At 39.2% G+C, this 24,183-nt stretch overlaps 1 protein-coding gene across 4 annotated transcripts in view; it reads left to right on the top strand.

Moving 5' to 3' along the window:
- Positions 1 to 24,183, top strand: part of NCALD (neurocalcin delta) — a 369,475-nt gene that overhangs the window by 88,373 nt on the left and 256,919 nt on the right. The window lies entirely within an intron of this gene.

Below are 24,183 nucleotides of genomic sequence, written 5' to 3'. Positions count from 1 at the left end.
GAGGGGACCAAACAGGAAAGCAACATCTGTGTTAGTGCTGGATGGCAGAAGGACACTACATACTCTCAAAAGATGAACTCCTGGGCTGCAGGACTTCTCAGAGAATTGCCTTTACTGACTTACATTTTCCTGTGATATAGTCTGCTTTTATAGAGGAGGAGAGATGGGAATTGCTTGAATGTCCTGTATCTTTTTTCTTTCTTTCTTTCTTTCTTTCTTTCTTTCTTTCTTTCTTTCTTTCTTTCTTTCTTTCTTTCTTTCTTTCTTTCTTTCTAAATTTATTTATTTATGATAGTCACAGAGAGAGAGAGAGAGAGAGGCAGAGACACAGGCAGAGGGAGAAGCAGGCTCCAGGCACCGGGAGCCCGACGTGGGATTCGATCCCGGGTCTCCAGGATCGCGCCCTGGGCCAAAGACAGGCGCCAAACCACTGCGCCACCCAGGGATCCCTGTCCTGTATCTTTTTTTTTTTTTTTCCTGTCCTGTATCTTTAATGAACACTGTGCATCAATTTGATTTCCTTGTTAAGAAAAAATGAGGGAACAATAGATTTTGTGTACAACCTAATGTCCCACATTTTTATTAATTGTTTATTATATTATTAAATATTTGCTTTAGCTGGAAACTTTAGTTAATCCTCTGTCTCAGAAATTGGGTGATTAAAAACCTTCTTACATTATTATTTTTTCCAAATGATCTCTGCTTTTTTATGATCCTTAAGTATCTTAAGCACAGTTTAATCTATAAGCCCCCCTCCCATCCTCTCAGAAGCAGGCAAGAATAAATCTCAAGTAAATGTAAAAATAGTGTCATATCCTTAAGTGGGCAGGGATTCTCTAAACCATAAACACAATTGGAATTCTAGTTTACCTCTTGATCTCAAACCTTTTATTTAAATCACAGAGACATTTGTTTTTAGAACTGGAAGAGTCCTCAGTAGTAGAATTTTTCTTTCTTTAGAAGCCAGTCTTGGGCACTTAGATGGAGGGGATTTCTTTAAAGGATAAAGAAAAAGTCATTTATTCTCAAGTCTCATGTAGAGCTCTTTTTTCTATCAATTGAAATGAAAGTCACACACATACATGGCCAGTGGATATTATAAGAATTTCTGCTCTAGAGGCAGACCAGGTTGGAACCTCAGCTCCATGGCTTACCAGCTATGTAACCTCATTTCTTCAACCAAAAACACAGAGAATAATGATGGTACTTACCAGATAAAATTGTTGTGAGAAGCAAATTGTATCATGTATGTAAAAAGGGCTTAGGCTAATGCCTGGTCCCTGATAAATTCCCAATAAATGGCTCCTTTTGTTATTATTTTCTTTATTATCAGGATCATTAGTATCCTATGATAAATATTCTAGATCTGCACTAATATACTAGCTGCTAGCTACATCCAACTGTTTAAATTTATAGTAATTAAAATTAAATTAAATAAAAAATTTAGTTCTTCAGTTGCTTCAGCCACATTTGAAGGGCTTAATACCACATGCGGCTAGTGGCTATCAAATTGGACAGTGCAGACATAGAACCCATGATCAAAGAAGATTATATTGGACAATGCTGCTTAAGAGTTGTTTTTCAAGTATCAGCTAATTAATTAACACCGTCAGATAGGACCTCTGTAACATTTAAAACATACTCATTGTGAGATGAAGTAGGACAAAGCTGAAATAATCAATCATAATCATAATCATAATCATAATCATAATCATAATATGTGACCAGAGATTCGATATTTACCTACCTGGAAAACTTACTGGCAGAGGAATGCATTGCCTTTACTCTTCTCATTTGTGAAGATTGCTTAAGAACATCTAAGGCACTTAAGAGTATGTGATTCTGACAAAGAAACTTAGACAGATATAGGAAGGTTAGACACAGGAAAGAGTAATATTGTAAGAACAGACTATGTTTACATTTTTTAGGAGAATCCATTCAGGTTCTAGGAGAATTTATCACACATTGTTCCCAGTTGGTGAAATGGAGTTTATAGGTTCTTGGTGCAGTATCAGGGAACATCCACCCAACAGTGAATTATTTTAATGTAATTGGTGGACAGGGTCTAACATAAGCTGTGGCCTGTAAAAGCAAAATTAATATCAGCATTGCTTATTTATCAGGTATCCAGAGTATTATCATATACATGAAGATGTTTTTAGAAGTGAATTATATAATTTGAGAATTATCTAAGCATTTGATTTTTTGCACAATGCTTACCATGTAATAGGCTCAGTCAACATTAGTGAACTCAACTGAGTGTCTTTGTGAGTTCCTAGAAATGGTTGGCAGGAATGGTGCAAGCAGCATTATTTAAACCGTAAGCAGTTTGTAATAATAGTATCAGTTTAGGGGGCCATGACCAGCATTTAACAAATGGAATTTATCAGACTACACTGCTTGTATTAAGACAAAAATATCATAATGTAAAATATTGGCTTCAAATATGTATGTATGGGCATACTGAGTCTCCATGAATTTTTTTTTTCCTATGTGGGTTGTGGTCAAAAGCTAGTGGTGTAGAAGAAGTTCAAGTATCAACTGGGTAGTTGAACCTGGTTGATAATGATAATGATGACCAGAATAGCTAAAATTTGAATGTTTATCATAAGGCAGCACTTTTAGATTTTTACACAAATCACATTGTATTTGGAAAATGCCATATATAATGTATGTAGCAATGCTATATATAATAACCATATGTAGTAAATTATGTAATAAAGGGTAAAATGTAAGAATTTTCTAATTTCATTCTCACCTTGTTGAGGGGGAAGGGTAGGCACATAACACTCCCAGTCTACATTTCAGCGAGCCTTCCTGTTCCTATAGAACTTATGCTGGCTTTCACCACAGTCGGCAGGAGCAACTTCCCAAATTTTCTCTTCTTGGACCCATTTCTATGCCTCCTCAGCATCCCTAGCAAGGATGAACTATTTTTTCCCCATTGGTTTATTCATTGTTTAAAGTTGTAAATAATAACTTTGCAGCCTGTCTTCTCACATTCTTTTATCTCTTCTAGTATTTTATCAGACTGAATTATCCAATTTATCAGACTTAAATTCTTTAAAAAGAATTATTTTTAAACAACTCACATAGCAATTTTCCCATGCATTGTTTTAACATGTCTGCTTAAAATGAAGGCCAGAACTGGTGCAAGTAAGTGAAAATATGTTGAAATGTCAAGTGTTGGTGCTCAGGGAGTCTAGTAACATTTTAGTTTCCATTCTTTGAGGCAAAATAGCCTCTTTGGACAAATGCTCAAGTTGTTTTTCTTCCTAGGAGAGATGTAACCAGAGTCCTAGAGCTGAGGAGTAGCTACTAGATGTCTTCTTTCTGGCCTGGCTTATTCCTTCAGGTAGGAACTGGAAAACAAAGAGAATGAGTGGTTTCGAAATGTTCTTCTTCCAACCCCTACTTCTAACTCCAGCCTGATTTAGTACAACATATGTAGCCTTCTCCTTTTTCTTCTTCTTTCTTTCTTTTTTCTTTTTTAAATTTTCTGTCTGTAACAGTGATGCAGAACAGCTGCTTACTAACCTTCTAACATTTTGTCTTTCATGATTTCAGTCCCAACTTCAGGTCATTTCCTAATGGTCTCAACTCTCTTGCTTTTTCCTTTCTCAAGCTCCCCAAATTCTCACCTTTCAATTATTTTTATAGCATTTTGCTCACGTCCAGATTTTCAACCTGTGACAGCTTATTTGTGTTTAATTGGTAATACCAATATTTGTGGCTGGGAGAAGGGCATGATGGCTGTCACTCTATGGAACAATTATAGAAACCAGCAGAAGAACACCAACCCCCCCCCAAAAAAAACCCAAAACCCAACTAAACAAAACCAGAACTCTAAACTCTTTCTTGCTAATTAAAAGTTTTTCAAAGCTTAAACTTCAGTAAAATATTATCCTCAAACGGAAATGGGTAAAGAACTCACATAAGCCATATACTAATTGGGGAATTCAGTTAAATGCCTATAGTTATCTCAGGTAAAGTTAAAATAAGAACAAGCAGGTGTGGCTGATGTGACTTCCTTGTGTGTTCATATTTTGCTCCTGATGCACCGATGACGGCAAATCTAAGATAAATATAAGGAGGTATTTTTGTTGGAGTGGTATTTTGTTTGTAGTGGATGTGCTTCTGGAATATGGGGAGAAGGAAGGTAGTTGGCTCCTCTACTTATGTTCACTTCTTCTGCCCATCCCTGTGATTGTGTCCAAGGGGCAGAAAGATAAAGGGAGCCACCAAGTTTTCACTTGATAACACTGCTGTTAGGTAGCTTTATATTCTCTGAGCCTGGTAGGGGTTTAAGGCTAACTTTTTTTTTTTCTCCTGGCTGTTTCTGTGGATTTACTAGAAACTGTCTGCTGCCTCACTATCCCCAACACTAACCCCCTTTGCCTAGCCATTGGGACACCTTCATCTGTAGCTGCCCTGATGCAGATGGCATACTCTCGCTACTCTGGCTCTTCATGTACTGCTTCTTCATCCAAGGAACTTGGAGTCATCTCCAGCTTTCGTCAAGCATCCAGGAGATCCTACAAGATGGGACCTAATATGACCTCATAAGTAGCATTCCTGTGAGTGGCACCATTTCCATCTTGTCATGGGAAATACACAGGCATCCTTTCTGTGGATGAGCTCTGGGAGGGCAGGCCGGCCCAGATTCCAACACGGCTTCCTCTCCTTGAACTCATGTTGACAGCTCCAGTCTACCTACCTGGAGTATTTTCAGTTCACCATGGCTTCTATTAATGCCAGAATCACAGTCAAGCTCTCTGAGTGGTCCCGTTGAATTGCCCTTTACCAGGCTTGAAGAAAGATTGGAAACCCCCACTCCTTCCCACATGTTAATGTACTGCTCTCTCCAAATACATCCTGCTCACAGATAATTTTCTCAGTTACTTTTCTCTCATCTCTGAATTTGATATTCTTGATATTCTCTGTATCTTCTAACTAGTTTGTGGATGCTAACTTTGAAATTCTGTCTTGGGTTTATTATCTCTAAACAGAGAGGGAATTTTCCATTTTGATGTTCTGTTACGTATATAACGAATAGATGAAACTCTCTGAGGACTATATGTACTAGTAAGCCTAGGCCAAGCTTTGCTAGGGCAAATTATGCTCTCTAGGGATATTAGCAAGGAATTCCTCTCAGGGAAAATAGACTACTTCATAGACCTTACCAGGAGGGAATGACTTCTACTAAATGGTTTCAAACCCACCCTACCATAGTAGGTGGTTGGATTTTTTAATTAGAAAAAGGAAACATTTTTCTTTTATCAAGATATCAATGGTAATTGGATGAGAGTAGCTGAGGCATTTCCTCTTGATTGTGGCCTTTTGTGTTTAGACTGGTTTATTATTCCAGCCTTTCATTGGACTTCCAGGCTGTGCCAAGTGGAGGATTTAGAGCTTGCAAATCAACCAGGGTGGCAATTTTCATAAAGTTCAAGCTGCTTTGACTTTCTCTTTGAGCTCCACATGTCTGCCTAGAGGTCTGCATTCCTTGTATCAAACTGGCCTTTTCAAGAGCCTCCTACTCTCTTTCTAGGTCAGGGGTCATTACAAATAAGTGGCTCCAGGCCATACATGGCCCACTTGTGAGATGTTTGTTTGGCTGTTTTGTTAGATCTGCACAGTGTTTTGAAAGGCAAGTCATCTAGGCTTGCTCATTTTAACTTACATTGCTCCTGTGCGCTAATTGCACAAAACCTGCAGGCATTTGAACTTTCTTACCTCTTTTTGGATCTCTTAGGACATCTTCCACTGCAAATGAAGGTATACTCTCTGAAACAAACCTCACTTATGCAATTGAGAGATAAGGCAAAGCATTTTCAGCGAGAGTTTTCCATTTACTTTCTCAATGACTGATTTGTTGTGGGGGAAGAGGTGTGGTGTACACAAAGAAAAGGACACTGGGCATGCCTCTCTGTGTGCCAGGAGGGCTGCACAAGTGAGTGTCAGACACAAAAGGAGTATTTATTACACACACACACACACACACACACACACACAGAGCGAGGATTAGATATTTACTCAGATGCTCATACACCCCCCTCTGCCCCACCAGACACATACCAGGAGTACTTTAAAGCTTAATTTGAGAAATTAGTACACAGATAAGGGTTTGGTTGGTGGTGCTTTGATAGGACAAAAGCCACACTGAGAAAACATACCTTTAATACTCTTGGGTACTCTTTGAACTAGAAAGTTCCTATTATGAGCCTGTCTCTGTGGTATGAAGGTGAGGACACCTTGAACAGCCCCACTGACACAGCCACTACTGTCTTTGTCACCTACTGTCCTGTCACCAAGTCGGCAGCACCTCGGGAGGCATTGCCAGCCCTCCTGTGCCCACCCCAACTGGCCAGAAGAATTCAGGGAAGATGCTTTTAATGGCTTTACTGCTACCATGATCACTTGGAAGGAACACCTATTGGAGCTGATCAACACGGCAGCACAGCCCAGGCAGCCCTCCTGTGCTCTAGGATGTACAGGGCACAGGCTGTGTGAGTCCAGGTGCAGTGGCAGGAACCCACTTGCGTCTGTGTCTCATCTCAAATCCGGGATTCTAGGAAACCAGAATTGAAACAGGCTTCTCGGGCAGCGCGGGGGCCCTCAGCGGTTTAGCGCCGCCTACAGCCCGGGACCTGATCCCGGAAACCCGGGATCGAGTCCCACGTCGGGCTCCCTGCGTGGAGCCTGCTTCTCCCTCTGTCTGTGTCTCTGCCTCTCTCTCTTTCGCTGTGTGTCTCTCATGAATAAATAAATAAAATCTTAAAAAAAAAAAAAAACCCAAAACAGGGTTCTCTTTATAAGGCTACCTAAGGAAGCCATCACACTCCTGTTTGCCCCTGGATCTGTGGTCCTTTGGGGGGTGGGCAGAAAAGCTCATTCTTTCTTGTCTGTGCTGTTCCCATTCTACTCAGGACATCAGCTAGAGGGTGGAGGTCCATTCTTCCCCTGCTTTGGGTTACCTTTCTCCAGGATAACACATGAGCTCACTGTTGTGGAACCTTTTAAAACCTTAGGCTAAATTCTTGCAGCATCTCCTGTTGGGAAGTAAACAAAGCTAACTTTGCTTCCCTGTGTGTTTAGATACTACCACTAATAGCAATGACACTAAACACGTATCCTGTGCTTACCAGAAACTAAACTTTATATAAAATCATTTAATCCTCACAAGCCCCTAGAGGGTAGGGATTATCATATCCCTGTTGTACAGGTGAGGAAATTGAGGCACAGAGAGTTGAGAAACTGGTGTGAGCCCATGCAGTGAGAAAGTGGCAGAAGAGAGTAAAATCTAGGCATCCTGGCCTCTGAATGAATCTTTGTTCCTGATCACCACTAAACTCACTCAGATTAATGATGTAAAACTCTGATGAGATTGATTTGAAAGTTAAATCATCACCAAACTGTTACATAAATATCACTTATTACTCTCCTTGAGGATGAATTTTAGAGATGTGAATTCCTTCTGAAGAGTGGAAGTATGAGAAAGAATATTAGCAGCACATGTTCTGACGATGTCACAGTGGTCATTGTATTAGTTTTCTGTTGGTGTGTAACAAATTATCACAACATAAGAGCCTGAACTTCATAACAAACAAATTTATTATCTTACAGTTCCTGAGGTTTGGAGTAGAGCACAGGCTAGCTGGGTCCTCTGCCCAGGGTCAAATTAAGGTGGCAGCAGGGGTTGTGATCTCAGAGGCTCAGGGTCATCTTCCCAGATCACTGGTTGTTGGCAGGATTCATTTCCTTGAAGCTGGAGGACTAAAGTCTGTTTTCTTGCCAGCAGTTTGCTGAGATCACTCTCAGCTTCTAGAGACCATAATCTAGTTCCTTGCCAAGTGGCTCCCATGGGTAGTTTGCAACACAGGTGTTTGCTTTCTTCAGTTCAGCTGGAGTGCATCCTTCTGACTTCCCATCTCTCTGGTTGGCCAGGATAGAGTGGCTCACCCATCACCATTAGCCATGTCATCTAACCTAATTGAGGAAGTGGCCATACCATCATATTTATAGGTTTCACCAAACTCAAGGGGAGGGAATTATACAAGGTGTGTATACCTGCGGGTGGGAATCTTGGGGGCCATCCACAATTCTGCCCATTATAGTCATTGTGGTTTTGGAGCCCATGGGAGGATCTCAGCAACATTGCTAAATGAATTGTGAGAACATTGTGAAATGGGTTACTAATGAATATGGATACGCCACCAAATACAAATGGTACTTCTGCACTATTCTGGTTAAGTGCCGCAGAATCTGGAGCCCTTGTACTTTGGGCTTTTAGAGGCTTCACTGCCATGAGAACAATCAAGGCCACCAAATAGCCAGTGGTGAAAATTGCCCAGGTAGTTGATGGACTTGATCCTAGTGAAAGTTGATGCAGCAGCTCTTGCAGGCTCATGGACTCGTCCTGTTTCTTCCAGACTCTGCAAGCCCCATACAGAGAATTATGCAGTAAATGTCTCTTATCTAGGGCAGAGATTGTTCTTTGAGATAACTACTGCCTCTGTGCCACCAACCCATAGGCAATGTTTCCTTTCCTTACAGTGTGGACAGTCTGTGTGGTAAGGTGCTGGTTTAATTTCTGTCATGTTCCACTTGCCTTTTTCTTGGGGCAATTTAAATCTCAAAAGTGATTCAGTCAGAAATTAGCATGGAGGAGCTCTAGGGTCTGAGTCTTACAGTAAGGTAAAGACTGGAGATCCTGGTGAGTCACGGGGCAGAAGGCTCAAGAGTAAACAATCCTATCCTCACCTGACTGGGAATTTTGTTTGTGAAGTTAAATATCTCTATAGATATGTAAACATAGATGACTTAGGGGTGAGGTGAGGAATAAAAACTCTTTATTTGGACACAGGTTGGGTGCTTTGAAACTAGGTGTTGAACTAATAAAAATCTTTTATTGATAGAAAAGGTTATTTACAAAGTGCTATCAGTTGAGGTCAGGATACTTTATTCTTTAATTTTCACAAAGATTTATTTATTTTTTAAAGACGATTTATTCATGAGAGACGCAGAGAGAGAGGCAGAGACATAGGCAGAAGGAGAAGCAGGCTCCCTGCGAGGAGCTGGATGTGGGACTCAATCCCAGGACCCAGGGTCAGGACCTGAGCCAAAGGCAGACACTCAACCACTAGCCACCCAAGTGCCCCTGGTTTTCATGAAGATTTAACAACAATAATAACAGCAACTGTATCTCATGGTCAAGTAGGATGTAAATATGTGCGCAGCACTTCAGTTTATTACAAGGAATCATGTTCAAAATTGGCATTAGCCTATCAGGAATACTTAAATGAGGGTGCTGAGAGCATTTTTGTATTTTAGTTATAGAATGTAATTAATATGTTAATTGTAAAACATGAAATTGAAAAGATAGAAGAAAGAAGACAGTAAAAATGCCCATAATTCCAATAAGGGCTATTGGTATTTTGGCATACATGGATGGTATTTCATACATATATACAGATACACAACAATTTATTAACTTCATTAAAAAATTATTACATATATTCTGAGATTTTGAACAAGATATTAAATATCCTTCTGTAGTACAATGATATGATAGTTAAGAGTATGAAGTCTGGGATCAGATCGGACTGCCTGAGTTTGAATACTGCCTCAACATTACCTGATTTGGTGGTCTTGGGCAAGGTGTTTAACCTCTGTGCCTGAACGTTCTCTCTGTAAAATGAGGACAATGCTGGTACTTATATAATAGGATTATAGTAAAGATGAAATGAGTTTATGTATTTATAAGTTGCTTAGAATAGAGCCTGCCACTTAGTAAATATTGTATAATGTTTGTTTTTATTAATTTTTGCACAGAGTTCCTTCTTCTGGGTGAGGTGCAATTTATTGAATCTATCATCCATTGCTTGATATTTGGATGTTTTCAAGTTTTTATTATCACAAATTATGAAACTCTTATACTCATTTTTAATGTGTTCATTTTATTTTACTCAGTTAATTAATTTTTAATTGATTTATTGTCTTACTGAAGTATCATCGACATACAATATTATATTAGTTTCAGGTGTATAATGTAGTGATTTGATATTTATATGTATTATGAAGTAATCACCATGATAAATCTCATTACCATCTGTCACCATATGTAGTTTTTACAATATTATTGATCATATTCCCTATGTTGTGCTTGACAGCTCATTGAAAACAAATCATTTCTTTAGGCTGTATTCCAGGAAATAAAGTTTTTGGACCAATATATATGAACCTTAAAAGTTACTATTATTTATTAGCAGATTTATCTTCAGAAAGGTTGTACCAATGGACACTTCCACCTGCTATACTGAGAGTGTCTGTTTCCGCTTACTTGCCCTTGTTGAGACAAAAGTAGTGGCTTATGTTCTTTTGATTGGCATTTCTTTGATTATGAGCTAGATATTTTTCCATCTGTTTATTTGCAATTTATATTTATTCTTTACAGATTATTACTTCCTGGATTTTACTTCTTTTTACATTTTCTTTTAAAGTAACATTGTTTCTTATCACAGACCTATTGAATACATTTAACAATGATGAAGATGAAGATGGTGAGAATAGTTGTCCGAGGTGTCTAATGCATACCATAGAGGCAGCAGCCTCATGAGGTCAGGTTTTTGTGCCAGATTGGTCCAGCCTCTGATCTATCATCAGAGATATTTTGTCACAGTGTCTCTGTTCTTCAGATTCTTCATTATTACTGTTTTTTGGTTATGCTTCTCTAGCAACAGTATAAATTTGTAGTATAGATAAATAATGTATTGTGCAGATTATTCAGGGAAGGGTTGCCATGAATGCTTCTGGCAATACTGCAAAAATGAGATCTTGCCTCTGAAACTTCAGAAATCATTTTGAACTGATAAGTTTTTGTCAGTGACATTTCATTAGCGAGTTTTCGTCCTTTCATCATGGTAAATATCATGACTACCTGGAAGAGAATCTTTTGGTTTATTAAATTTCTAAGTAGCCACCTAATGGGAAACTGTCAGTAATCCCGTGAACATGTGGTGAAATATTTATTTTTAAAGCCTGGATGTGCAACAGATCTCAGGCACAAGCAGGATTCACTATTTTAATTAGTTTCTGAATGCTGCTACTTCCCCTCTGGCTACTGGCTGCACTGTTGATGAGTGTTGGATATGAACAACAGTTGATATTCTCTGGATATTCTCCATGCAAATCTTGCTGTCTCACAGCAGGCTAAAACATACCTGATAAAAACATGTTTGTAACATAGCACAGAAAGATGTAAACTTTGGAAAATGAAGGGAACGTGCTCTGTTCTGGATCAATGGGTAGAAGTCCAACATTTTAGATTACTGCAAAAAAGAACTTTTTTTTTTTTTTTTTTTTTTAAATCACACCAGAGGTGCCCACCCATAGTGTGGCTCAGCATTTAAAAACTGTCACTGGGGGATCCCTGGGTGGCTCAGCGGTTTGGCATCTGCCTTTGGCCCGGGGTGTGATCCTGGAGTCCCAGGATCGAGACCCACATTGGGCTCCCTGTGTGGAGCCTGCTTCTCCCTCTGCCTGTGTCTCAGCTTCTCTCTCTCTGTCTCTCATGAATAAATAAATAAAATAAAAAATTTTAAAAACTGTCACTGGGATTCTTCCAGCAGAGATCCATTGACCAAGAAATAGAGGTTACTGAATTTAAAATGGAAAAATGATCCATGCATTCAGCTGAATCTCAACTCTGAGATTTTACAATTATGTCAATTAAAACATTTTTAAAAAAAATCATGAGACTACTTATCTAAAGCTGTCAAATTCATAGAAACTGAATTTTCACATAAAGTACAATGGTGGTTCCCACAGGTGGTAGGGAGGAGGAAAAGGTAGTCGTTATTTAGTGGGTAGAGAATTTCAGATTTGCAAGATGAAAAAATTCTCGAGATCTGTTTAACAATGTAAATACTTTACATTACTGAAGTGTGTACTTGAAAATGTTTAAGATGGTGAATTTTGTGTTGTATGTTTTTACCACAACAAAAACAAAACAAAACAACCTTGTGCCTACTAAGTTTTGCCCTAGGGTGGGCACTGTAAGGAGCACAGAAATATAAGGCAAGACAGTTCCTGTATATAGTTGGCTTACAGTTCAATTCTGCTGTTAGAACCAAAGTGGTGGCACAGGAACCCAGGCACCCACATGAGCCAGTCATCATGTCATCATTGCTACTGCCACTGCTTCTCCCTTCTTGTTTTCCATTCTCTTGCTAGTGCTTCAACTGAGAGAACCCAACAGGAAGTCAGTTGGTAAGTTAGTCTGAGAAGTGTGGTATGCCATCAGAGGATGGTGCATGGAAGAGAGAATGTGGAATTGAGCAAAAGCAGAAACTATTAGGCACAGTCCACCCCTTTGTCCCTGCTGGACGATACACAGCATTCTACCCCCATCTAAACTTAGACAACAACAACAGCAGCATTCTAATGCTTTTGTGGATGCTACTATCACTTTCACAAATGAAGGCATACTCACTCTTTCTCTGATGAATGAGATACAAAAGTTCCACGGTCAATGCATCCATATTTGGGTGATGTTAATTTTGTTCATAGGTAAGCCCAAATCTTATTTACTTTATAACCTGGAAAACTAAATTGTACAGTGAACTATCAACCAACATTCCTTATATGATATAGGGAAAAGGAAAAGGGGGAAAATGATTTCTATACACAAAATAGGAACAAGGGGATGCCTGGGTGGCTCAGTGGTTGAGCGTCTGCCTTTGGCTCAGGGCGTAATCCTGGAGTCCCGGGATCAAGTCCCACATCAGGCTTCCTGCATGGAGCCTGCTTCTCCATCTGTCTATGTCTCTGCCTCTGTCTCTCATGAATAAGTACATAAAATATATTTTAAAAAATAGGAACAAGAAGAATACAAAAGAAAAGTCATGCAGTTGCTACAGTTCTCACTTCTGTAACTGATCCTAAGCTATAATTGATATAAATGTGTGTGTATATATATATATATATATATATATATATATATATATATCTGCATATAGACACAGGATCTACATATATGTAGGTCTATATTTATATCTGTATATTTTCCTTATCCATTTCTATGTTTCTCACTCCTTAAGTAGCCCTTTGCTTTGTAAAAATTCTTTTTCTGCTGGATTGGCACAAATCTTTATTCCTGAAGAGTCTGTCCTTAGATATCTGTCCTTTATTGGTCTGGTAAAATCTTCTATTAACTTTACTACTGGACATGGAAGTAATAAATGGAATCCCAGAGGATCCTCTGGATTACAGACATGCCTGTATTGTTCAGCATAAAGCCTATTTCATCTTGATAATTGGGATCAATCACCCCAGTTCATACAGTAAAACCTTTCTTTGTCCATTGGAGTCTAAAATGACCAGGGGAAAACACAAATTTGAGTTCAGTAGAACCATTCTTGTGCCTACAATGGAAATATTTTCCCTTGAAAATGAATAACTCTAAACCAGCAGAGCCTCAAATCTCAGAGACAGGAAACAAAATTGTGATTAGAATATTTGTTGTAAAAAGAGCAAATTCTCCAACTTTAACCTTTGGTTCCCAGATTTATGTATTCTAGGTATGGAAGAAATAATGTCCTCTATGGGCTGTTGATTCAAAGTGTATACTACATTCTGTAAGATAGTGTCTTAAAGTTTCAAGATGTTATCTCCCAGTGTACTTGAAAACGTGACATAATTGAGCCTTCAGTAGTTGCTTTCACCTTTCTGTTAGGTCAACTGCTCCTGAACAATGGAGTATGTGGTAAGACCATAGAATTTCATGTTCATAAGCCAGTTGCTGCACTTCCTTTGTTGAAAAATTGCCTTAGCCAGAAGAAATGTGAGGGGAATTATGATGGAAAGTAAGGCATTGTCTAAGTATGTGAATGGTGGTGCTTGCAAAAGGCAAATCCATATCCAGAATATGTTTATTCCAGTGAAGACCAATCTTTGTCCCCTCCATGATGTAAGGGAACTGGTGTAAGTCAACCCCCTCAGATGGCTAGCTCATCTATCAGGGCTCCTTGTTGGCTTCTGCTCTTGAGAGATTGAGTACTCAGTAATGGTGGGAGCCAGATTTGCCTTGGTGAGTCTATATATAACCTGCTTGATTGCTGCCATGGATACTCTTAAGGAGAAGTCCTTGGATAAAGCACTGGGGTAGCTGGGAAAATAATGCTCACTGACATTCTTAGAATGTATTACCTTGTCTACCTGCCTACTCTGTAGTAGATGCTCTGAGTATGCACATGAGATAGGGATACTTCCAACCCTTCACCCATTCCAAAGGGTCATCCATATACCTATTCCTCTGTCCTCCTTTTAATCAGTTTTTTAATTCTCTTCTTTCTAATCCTCTGACTGTCTGGCCAAATCATTAACCACTAGTTATGAGTAAGTATAGATTTGTGCTTCTGGCCATCTTTCAGTCTAGACAAAGTGGATATCCAGATATACTGTTCCACCAATTGGGAAGATTTTCTTTTTCCACTGTATTTCAGGGAGTGATGATATATAATGGAGAATCATCTATAAAGCATGCCTGAGTCTCTTTTTCCCACTGTCAACAGGGAACTCCACTATTACAGGGAATTCCTCATGAAGTCATTATGTGTAGGTTGAGAGAAAGCATTGTAGGGGGCTGTAAAAATGTGAGTCACCTAATCATGCAATTTGTTTGTACCTTCAGGACATGCTCCAGACCCATCTTACGTGTCACTTTCACTTGGTGACAATGTGGCTACACTTACCTGATTTTATAGCACGGTGGATCAAATGACAGAGTTAGTTTATCTTGGGTAGTTCAGGTCATGTGGTCACCAAGAGTCCAAAGCCAGGAGTCCTACCTCCACAAGAACCTAGGAACCAGCTTTCAAGGGTAAATATCAGTAGCTGTTTCTCAGAGGGAGAAAAGTAGCAGAAAAAGGCTAATTTTGTTCCAAAATGTTAATATTCTAAGTTGTAATTCATATATAGGGCTAGCCCCTAGACTGTTACACCATTGCTTCTTGTACATAGAAGATAGGCCGCAACACTTTTCGGGATTACAGGGAGGTTCATTGGGAATGGAAGCCACAGAATTCTATGTATCTATGAACATATTTTTTTCAAGTTTTCTTAGTTGAACTATGTTCCTTTTTAGTTGATTTTTTTTTTTCTAGTATTGATCATGGAAATGTACTGAGCGAATTTTAACTCACCTTCCCCCAGTAGGAATCATTATTGCCTTATTTACCTATCGTACCTCCCCCAAATCTGGAAAATACTAGGTGGTTCTTTAGATGCTTTTTCATGCTTCTGAGGAATTTATTGGAAATTTCTTTCTTCTTTCTTTAAATTAAGCAACCTTATTGTAAAACAAAGCACAGAAAGACACCCCCTTTCCAAATAAAATATATAGCATAATAAATGTCCATAAGGCAAAATATTTATAATGACCATGCCAATCAGGAAATTGAAATTTTCTACCCACTCCAGAAGCCCTTTCCAAGTGCCCATTCTCAATTGTAGTCCTTCTACTTTCCTTTGTGAATGACCATTATTCACTTTTATAGCAATCACCCAAACATGTATCCTTAGATAATAGCTTTTAAAAATATTCACTCATTTAAAAAATTGGTGCACCTTTCTTTTAATATAGATTCCCACTCCATCCTTTTCTTTTCTGTATAGTTTAGGTGTGAATGTATCCAGTCCGTTGACCTGTAGTGTTTTTCATACTCTGGATTTTGCTGATTGTGAGTCTTTTTTTTTTTTTTTTTAAGATTTTTCATTTATTTATTCATGACAGACACAGAGAGAGAGAGAGAGAGAGAGAGAGGCAGAGACACAGGCAGAGGGAGAAGCAGGCTCCACGCAGGGAGCCCGACGTGGGACTTGATCCCGGGTCTCCAGGATCACACCCCTGGCTGAAGGCAGCACTAAACCGCTGAGCCACCGGGGCTGCCCTGATTGCGAGTCTTGATACATTTTACTGTGTTCCTTTGTCTTCTGTATTTTCTGCAAGGTTGATTTTGAGGTTCGACCAGACTCAGATACAGTTTTTTTGGCAATATTAGAGGAGTGTTATTCCATCAGGAAGCATATAATATCTGTCTCACCCCTCTTTTTGTAAAGCTAACAATTGTTGATGCTCAATACTTAAAGGACTTACTTATTTATTAGGATTAGTAAAATGGTGATATTCTAGTTTAGGCTATTTTTTTCATTTATCAGGAGGAATACTTTTATAAAAAATTGTTTCCCTTCCTCTATTTTTGGTCACCCAGTGGTATAGTTCATATAGGAAAGACAAGAAAAACATTTGATTATTCTTCTTTATTTATCAGGTTTTAAAATAATGAATTTGTCTCCTTTCATCCTCCAACGATGTATAGGCATGTGTGACTTATGGATGTAGGCATGTTCGATGGGCTGCATTTAGTGGCAATTATCTTTTTGAAAGCTCAAAGCCCAGTGGCAGCCTTTTAAAATTGGCTCCTCTTTACTTTCCCCAGATGTCCTTGTAGATATAAAACTCCATGGATTGAAAATTTAAGAGTTAGTTTCTAGATCAGCCTTTTCTTCATTCATTTATGAATAGTTTTTAAACAGGGCACACCCTCTATAGATAGGGAATATGTGCTTTCTGTTTACAAATACTCTAAGCTTTGTATTTAGAGACCAGAGCCCTAGCTTCCTGTTGGGCCATTCTCTCTGGAAATTAGATTGCTTTGCCAGTGTTGTTCACCTTTTCCCGGAAGATTTGGTATTAATAGTTTTCTCTGTAATGACGTATTCTTCTATGAGGCATGTGCTCTTGTCTAGTCAGATATCTGTAATAAAACTGAAAACAGTTGAAACATTGTCTTTTAATTATTCCCCCCTGAAATTCTCTATGTAATCCAATAAATATCTATAAATTAACCTTCAGGGAAAATTTAATTAATCTTATTAAATATGAGATTGCCTCGGGCTTTTTTGTGTGTGAGGTAGAAGAATTTGCATTAAAATTAACTTTGCCTTCAAAATGTAATTTCCCATCTTCAAAGAAAACTTATCACATCCCTCCTCTTTTGGTAGCTGCTTTTCCTTTAGCTCAAGTGCTGTGTTTTCAGTTTTCATCTTCTCAAGCTTGGACAATTCTGAACATTTAAACTCTCATTTCTGTTTCTGTGACACAGGCTTTCTGGCAATAGGGCTCCAAGAAAATCTGACAGAAGTAATACTCAACCCAGCAGACAAAATCAGAACTATCAACAAGAGAGAACAAAAGTGGTTTTAAAGCTTATGATATCAGTTACTGTGACAATTTCCTTTTGGTTTATATCATTCATGTTTGCAGACTGGCTAATATAAGTTTACACTTGTGGGTGTTCTTATTGTAGAAAACTGTTCAATAAAAGATCTTTTTGATTCTCTGGCCTTAAGTCTTTAGTTTGACATTGAAGGCCCTCCATGGCCTTATTACTGTCCTTCTCAAAAACCCTCAATGACTATTTGTTGCTTAATGGACTGAGCACACACTTTTCACTGTGGTTTCAATTTACCTCTCCAGGCTCGTCTCCTGTCTTTCCAATGGATACCTCTTCAGATCAGCTACATTAGATTGCTTCCATTTTCCTGGCATACTGTTATGCTTTACTACTTTGGCCTTTGTGCTTACAGTTTTTTTTCCATTTGGAATGACCTTCCCTTCCAACTCTATGTACAGAAATACAATTATTGTTTAAGATCAATTTGAAAAATGTTGCTCCTTCATGAATTTCTTCTTGATTCCTCCAAAGGAATTACTTTATCCTACCTTTGAACTCCAAGCAATTTATGGATGGCAGTTGTTTTGTGTTATTTTGTTACATGATTAAATGAACATTGCTATTACCATGATTTATGTATTTGTCTAATATATCCGCTCAAGGGAGATAAATAGGATGACCATATATCCAAATATCCCTGAGATAGTTCCAGTTTTCCTGGGATAGTCCTAGCATCCTGTCTGTTAGCATCCTTTTTCACTATCAAAAGTATGTTCATTTGAATAATAAATTAAGTAGTCACTCTTAGAATAAGTTACTGGAGGATTGGGGGCTGCATTCATACCAATGTTTGAATCTCTGGTCATTTATCAGGAGGGGCAGTACAAGGGCAAAGAAGTTCATAGAAAGGAGACTGCCTGTGCAGGGGCCACTGTGCGGAGGCCATCAGGAAATGCTGAAGAGATTAGTTTGAGTCTTCCCTGTTCTACCCACCTACTGGCACTGCCCAGAAGCTGTTACTTTTCTATCAGAAGCCTGGGTTCCCTGAGGGCTTCATAGACCATCTCAATATGAAAAGGTGTGGACATTGTTTCCCCCTCAGGTCAATGCAGTTAGAGCTTCAAAGGAGAATATTTAGTGGATACATAAAAGGGACTTTATTTCCTTACTTATTATTATTTCTTTTTCATTCCTTTTTATTTTTAAAATTGACCTACAGAGAAGTTGACAGAATAGTACATTAGTCACAGCTTCTTCATTTTGCTGCATGTGCTTTCTCTCTCTTGTTTGTTCCACAGATACACACATTGGATTAAGTTTGTGTTCAAGTGGAATTGATCTATAAATATGCACATTCTTTTTTTGACCCACTTGAATGTAGGTTAAGAACATCATGATATTTCACCCCTAAATACTTCCACATGCTTCTCCTGACAACAGGGACATTATTCTACATAACTGCAGTGTCATGATTATACCCAAGCCAATTAACAATAATTTCCAAATCACCCAATATATAGTCCATATCGAAATGCTCTTAAGCAGGTTTTAAGACCGGAAGCCATTTGATCCATTGTGCTTCTTCTACCTCTTTTGATCTTGCCGTCTCTGTGTGTGTATACAGGGTGTGTGTGCTTAAGTAATACGTACTGTAAACATGCAGTGTTTGAAATTCTGCCCCTTTTCTTCCTCGGAGAATTTTGCTTTTACCCACTCAGTTTCTTTTTCCTCTCCAATTCTCTAAAGATAGTTCCATCTTTGCCAGGTCTGCTCTTTGCTTTTTATAATTGAGTGATGGAGAATCTGAGATGAGTTAATGGGCTGGAGTAAAGGAAAGGTGGGAGGAAAAGTGGGTGCCTTGCAAGATGGTCCCAGGCTTTAGAAAGACCAAGGTTCCTCCCGATAACCCACCCGACCCAGTAGCTTTAAGATGTGGGGGCTTGGAGAGGAATGGAAGGAACTTTTACAAAGTAAGTGAAGCTCACAGTACCGTGAGTTGGTTGAAAAACTTTTATTGTGTGCTAGGCACTGTGCTAGCCTTTGGAGGTAAACTTTGGACCTGAACCGTCTCTACTTCACAGAGGTAAGTGTCCATTGAGGGTAATGGGCTTAGAATGAATAACCACAATGATAAACATATAACCATCAGCCATGATTAGGTACAATAGGGAAAAGAAGAGTAGTCTACAGAATGTGTAGCAGAACCAGATTTTCTTTTGGGAGGTTAGAGAAGGTCTCTCACAGGGAGTCATATTGAACTTGAGACCCAAAGAATGAGTTCAAGTTAGGTAAGTGCAGAGTAGTTAGAAAAGGGCCTCCAATGTGTACAAATGGCTGCCTGGAGGAGGGAAGCAGACCCTCCAGAGGGCTGGTACAGCTGGTGCTGAGCAGTGGAGAATGGGGAGAGTATCAGGTGAAGAGAGAGGTAAGGGACAGACTGCGTTGGCTCAAGGGGGAATTTTCATCTTGAAAGAAGCAGAATTGTTAGATTGGACCCTTTTGGAGGTGGGATGGGGAGGAGTTGCTTGATTAGAGGACATAGAGACCTGGATATCACAATCATTGGAAAACTATAAGCAGTGTGACAAGGCTGGAGCATGGAGTATGAGGGGGGGACAACATGTTGAAGTTTAAATCCTTCCTGTAAGTTACCCATTTAAGAGTGGGCCTGAGCAGGCAAATGACATATCAAATGTGTATTTGAAAAAGATAAATGTCAAGGATAGTTGAATTAATTGAAGACATTGAAGGCTAAAAGACCTTGAAATTGCCCACAGTAGATAGAGGGTGAGGGCTTGATCTAGGTAATAGAAGTAGGGACAGAGAATAGGAGACCAATTTGGTTATTGATGAGAGGAAGAGTATTAAATAATGTTCAGGTTCCTGGCTTGTGTGATAAGTAGAAAGGGATAGCCAGAGAATAGATGATACGTGCTAAGTGCTTGTGGGAGATCCAGGCTGATGTTAACCAAGTAACTGATTAATTAGTGTTTTCTGACACTGATGGAATTCTCTCTGAACATTTTTGATATGTTAGCATGGTATTTATTGAGAGTTGGAAACACGCAAGCTACTTATAAAGGAGTACTTATATTTTACAACTGACAGATTGCTTTACTCTGAATGGCTCATGACTGACTTATTTTTTTGTATTCGAGAGACGTTTGACTTGTCACGGTTTTGAAAATATGTTATTTTTGGTATGTTTAGATGGTGGTTTTTCAAAAACAGTTAAATATTACAACTAGGCTTGCTGCGTTTTGTTTTTTTCCCCATTCAGTTTCCAATTAAATATACAAGTATAACATCTGGCACTCTTCTTTTTAAGGACTCTGAAAAAAGAGCTGCAAGGATTAGACTTAGCACTTGACAAATCATCCAACTGTAATATTTTCATCTAGAGTTGAGTCTGAAGCTGACTGAAATGGCCATGTCAGGAACAGTACTGTGTAATGTCACAGAGGAGCCACTTAGGAGTATTCCTAATATGGTCGGGGCATTCTTGAGATGCATGGAATAGCCCATTCGTATGGTATCATCCAAGATGGGAATGCAGCCATAACGTGTCAAGTGACAGGATCCACAGAGCACTTCTTTTCTGTTATTTGTCAGACTTACAGCCCCCTTGGCTGATAATGGCAGTGCTTTCTTCTTTCTTTGCTTCATTTTTCAATAGCAAATCCTTGGACTCTGAACTGGAAAGTCCCTTTCCCGCTTGAAAGTCATATATTCTTAGAGTTGGAAGGGACGTCAAAATTATCTTAATCTGAACTCTGGCATTTTTGCACATGAGAAAAATGAAACACAGAAAGGTTAAGCAATTTGGCCACAGTCATCCAGACAGTTATTGAATTCTCCAGCCCACCTACAGTCGCCCTTCCAAATGGGCAGAATGGCAGCCTCCCTCTTTCTTTTAGTTTATTTGCCAGAAGTTTTTTTCACAGTATGGCACCACTTGGAAATAGCCTAATTCCTCTGAAAGGAGAAATGACATGTTTTACTCAGAAAACTTATTTTTATTTTTTTCCAAATGGGTTTTTATCCTAACCCAGTGTGACTCCCCTCTTCTGAGAGAGCTTTCACAGCACTGTGTGACACCTCTCTAATGGCCAGTGCTGCCCAGTTGGATGTCTACAGAACAGTTACAGCAAAACTCCATGCATTTTAGAGCATGGCATTGCCTCCAAATTCAGGAAAGCAGAGATGCTAGAAACTGGTCAGCACCTTTGCCCGAGTCCTTGGAACAGATGATACTGGGAACTTCCCTAGAAGCAACCATTTTTCAAAATGAAACTTTTGAAAGGATCCTTGATTCTTGCAATTAAAAATCTCACACTTGTCTCATAGGATTGAGCATCCCTGTGACTCCTGAGGCCTGTAGTCTTCGCTGCCACCGGAGAGCCAGTGTTGGGTAGGTGAGGTGGGACCTGGAGCATGGCCTAGGTAGGAAAAGTAGGAAAGATTTGAAAATGAGTTTGAGTGAGAAGAGGGAAATTTACTGTTTACCATCTCAGCTTGTAGGGAAAGGATTTGGGAGCCCTGTGCTCAGGGAACATATGTCTGCTCAGTCCTTTCTCTCTTAACAGAATAATCCTCTGGGTATGGGGTTAGGGGCAGAAGCAGGTGGTAAGCATTGCTCTGGCTCTGTTGTCTGTGTTCTGAGACTAAGTGCTGGGGTTTAGAAAGCCAAAAATCTTCTCTGCCCCTGCAGGAACATCTCTTCTGTGAGGTGGTGGACACTACAGGATCCTCCTTCTGGAAAAAGGGAGGGTCTCAGGGGATAAGACGAGGAGGGGGAAACATCAATTACTAGCTCCAAACAGAATCCTGCTATATTTGTAAGAGCTCAGTTAAAGGAAAACAGGGACTGCTTAGTGCAATGTTCTTAATCTGAGCTGTTTCCAAGAGCAACAAATGAGTGCTGTTATCTGAGCTATGCACACAGAATGATGAGAAAATGCATCCTGGTGGATTATCCTCAAATCTTTGGAGTAAACAGAATTTTTCTTCTTACTGTAGCAAAGCTTAGTTCTGTACCAAAATGGTCGTAGAATATTGGAATTCTATGGGAACACAGAGATGATGCGTACTGGGTCTTCTCCGTCTTCCGAGGTCTAGTCTTGCCCCTACTCCATGTTATTCTGAGCCCAGGGACAGGGATCTCCAAGGATCACACCAATGAGTTTATCTGCCCTCTGGCTTCCCCTTGGATTTGGCCATTAGAAAGTATCTACTTCACTATTTGTTGGCAGTTTCCTTAACCCTGTCCAAATAACCCCTTCATTAAAACTCCATTTGAGTGTGTAATCTCTTTCTTCCTGGGACCCTGAATATGACTGTTTTACAGATGAGGAAACTGGCTCACAGAGAGGCCCACTGGATTTTCCGGTGGTATCTCTTTTCTGCTCCTTTTCCCTGCATAGTTGAGCATTCATACATTGAGACCCCAAGACCCTGAAATCCTGGATTGGGAATGAGGGAACCTCTGGCACTATAGTTTGGTCTGCTCTAACATGATGGCACATTTCTAAGAATTTTCCTTTTACTTTAAGATGGTGTTCTCAAAAATGGTATTTTACAGGTATATTCCTATAATGGAATAGTGTTTGGCCTAAAAAGAAAGAAATCCTGTCATTTGCAACAACATGGATGAACCTTGAGGGAATTATCCTAAGTGAAATAAGGCAGTCCTGTGTGATTCCACTTACAAGAAGTATATTCAATTATACAAGAATGACAAGTTCTAGAGAACCTGCTATACCACGTTGTGCCTCTAGTTAACAACACTGTATTATATGGCTGAAAGTCTGTTAAGTAGGTAGATCTCTCTCATATCTTTTAATCATACACACAGAATAAGAAGGAAAAAAAAGTATTTTAATAGGTTAAAAAGCAATTAGGGAGAGGACACACCTTGGGAAGGACTCTGTCCATGAGGGCATGGCTGGACTAGTGGAAAGTTGAGAAATGCCTTCTTACTCCATGGTGGAAGCACCAATGCCAAGGCCTGGCTGGAGGAGGGTGGCTAAATTTATCCTCTACCCCTCAGCCCAGTGCCTAGAGCACCTATCTCCCTATTTCAGTGTGTGACAAGTCAAAATTTCTGGTTATGCTTTTGACTGTGTGTGTGTGTGTGTATATGTGTGTGTGTGTGTGTGTGTGTGTGTGAGAGAGAGAGAGAGAGAGAGAATTTGCATTCTTCCTTTTATGAACTTTCCTAAATTATCTGAAGAGTCTTTTTTAACCTCTCGTATTTTGTTGATTCTAAGACAAGTTTTATTTTTCTCACATTTTGAAACTCTGTTACCAGAATGTGTCTACAACCAAAAGCACCTTTTGTTGCAATTGGTCAGGTGGCAGTTGTGCTGTAGTTACATTGTCTGGGCATGTGTGAACTTGGTAGTTCTGGTAGCATGACAAGACAACTGCAACCCCGTCTTGTTTCAGTCAGCGATCCCTTTGAGGGATCTGAAAAAGGAATCTAAGTCCTAAGTGTTGACTGAAATCCTATGGCATCTATTAGTAAGATTTTCTTGCCAACACTTACGGAAAAGTATCAAAAGCTTAGAAGAAAATCCCAAATATAATACATGAGTTCTCTTTTAGGAAATGTTGCATTACTAAAGCTCTTGGTGGCAGAGAGGACAGTATTGTGTAGGAAAATACACTCAAATATGTGTCAAATATGATTCAAAGAGTGGCTTCTGAATGTGAATACCTAAACCAAAGTAAATTTGCATAGCAATTTATTCCACCCACTTTTTCATGTTTTCCTTTTATACTGATATGATAAAACTCAGGTCTTACATAAGTCCAGTAGAGCTCTTTAAATAAGTATGAAATAAAAATTCTAAATCATAGTGTTGCATCACAGTTTATTGTGCAGCCGATTTTCTTTCCCTTATTGCTATATGAAGCAGCATTGTCTCTTACAATCAATGAATCT

Source organism: Canis aureus, chromosome 14 (assembly GCF_053574225.1).
Source record: "Canis aureus isolate CA01 chromosome 14, VMU_Caureus_v.1.0, whole genome shotgun sequence".
Classification (NCBI taxonomy): Eukaryota; Metazoa; Chordata; class Mammalia; order Carnivora; family Canidae; genus Canis; species Canis aureus.
This window is presented reverse-complemented; position numbering and strand designations above follow the sequence as displayed.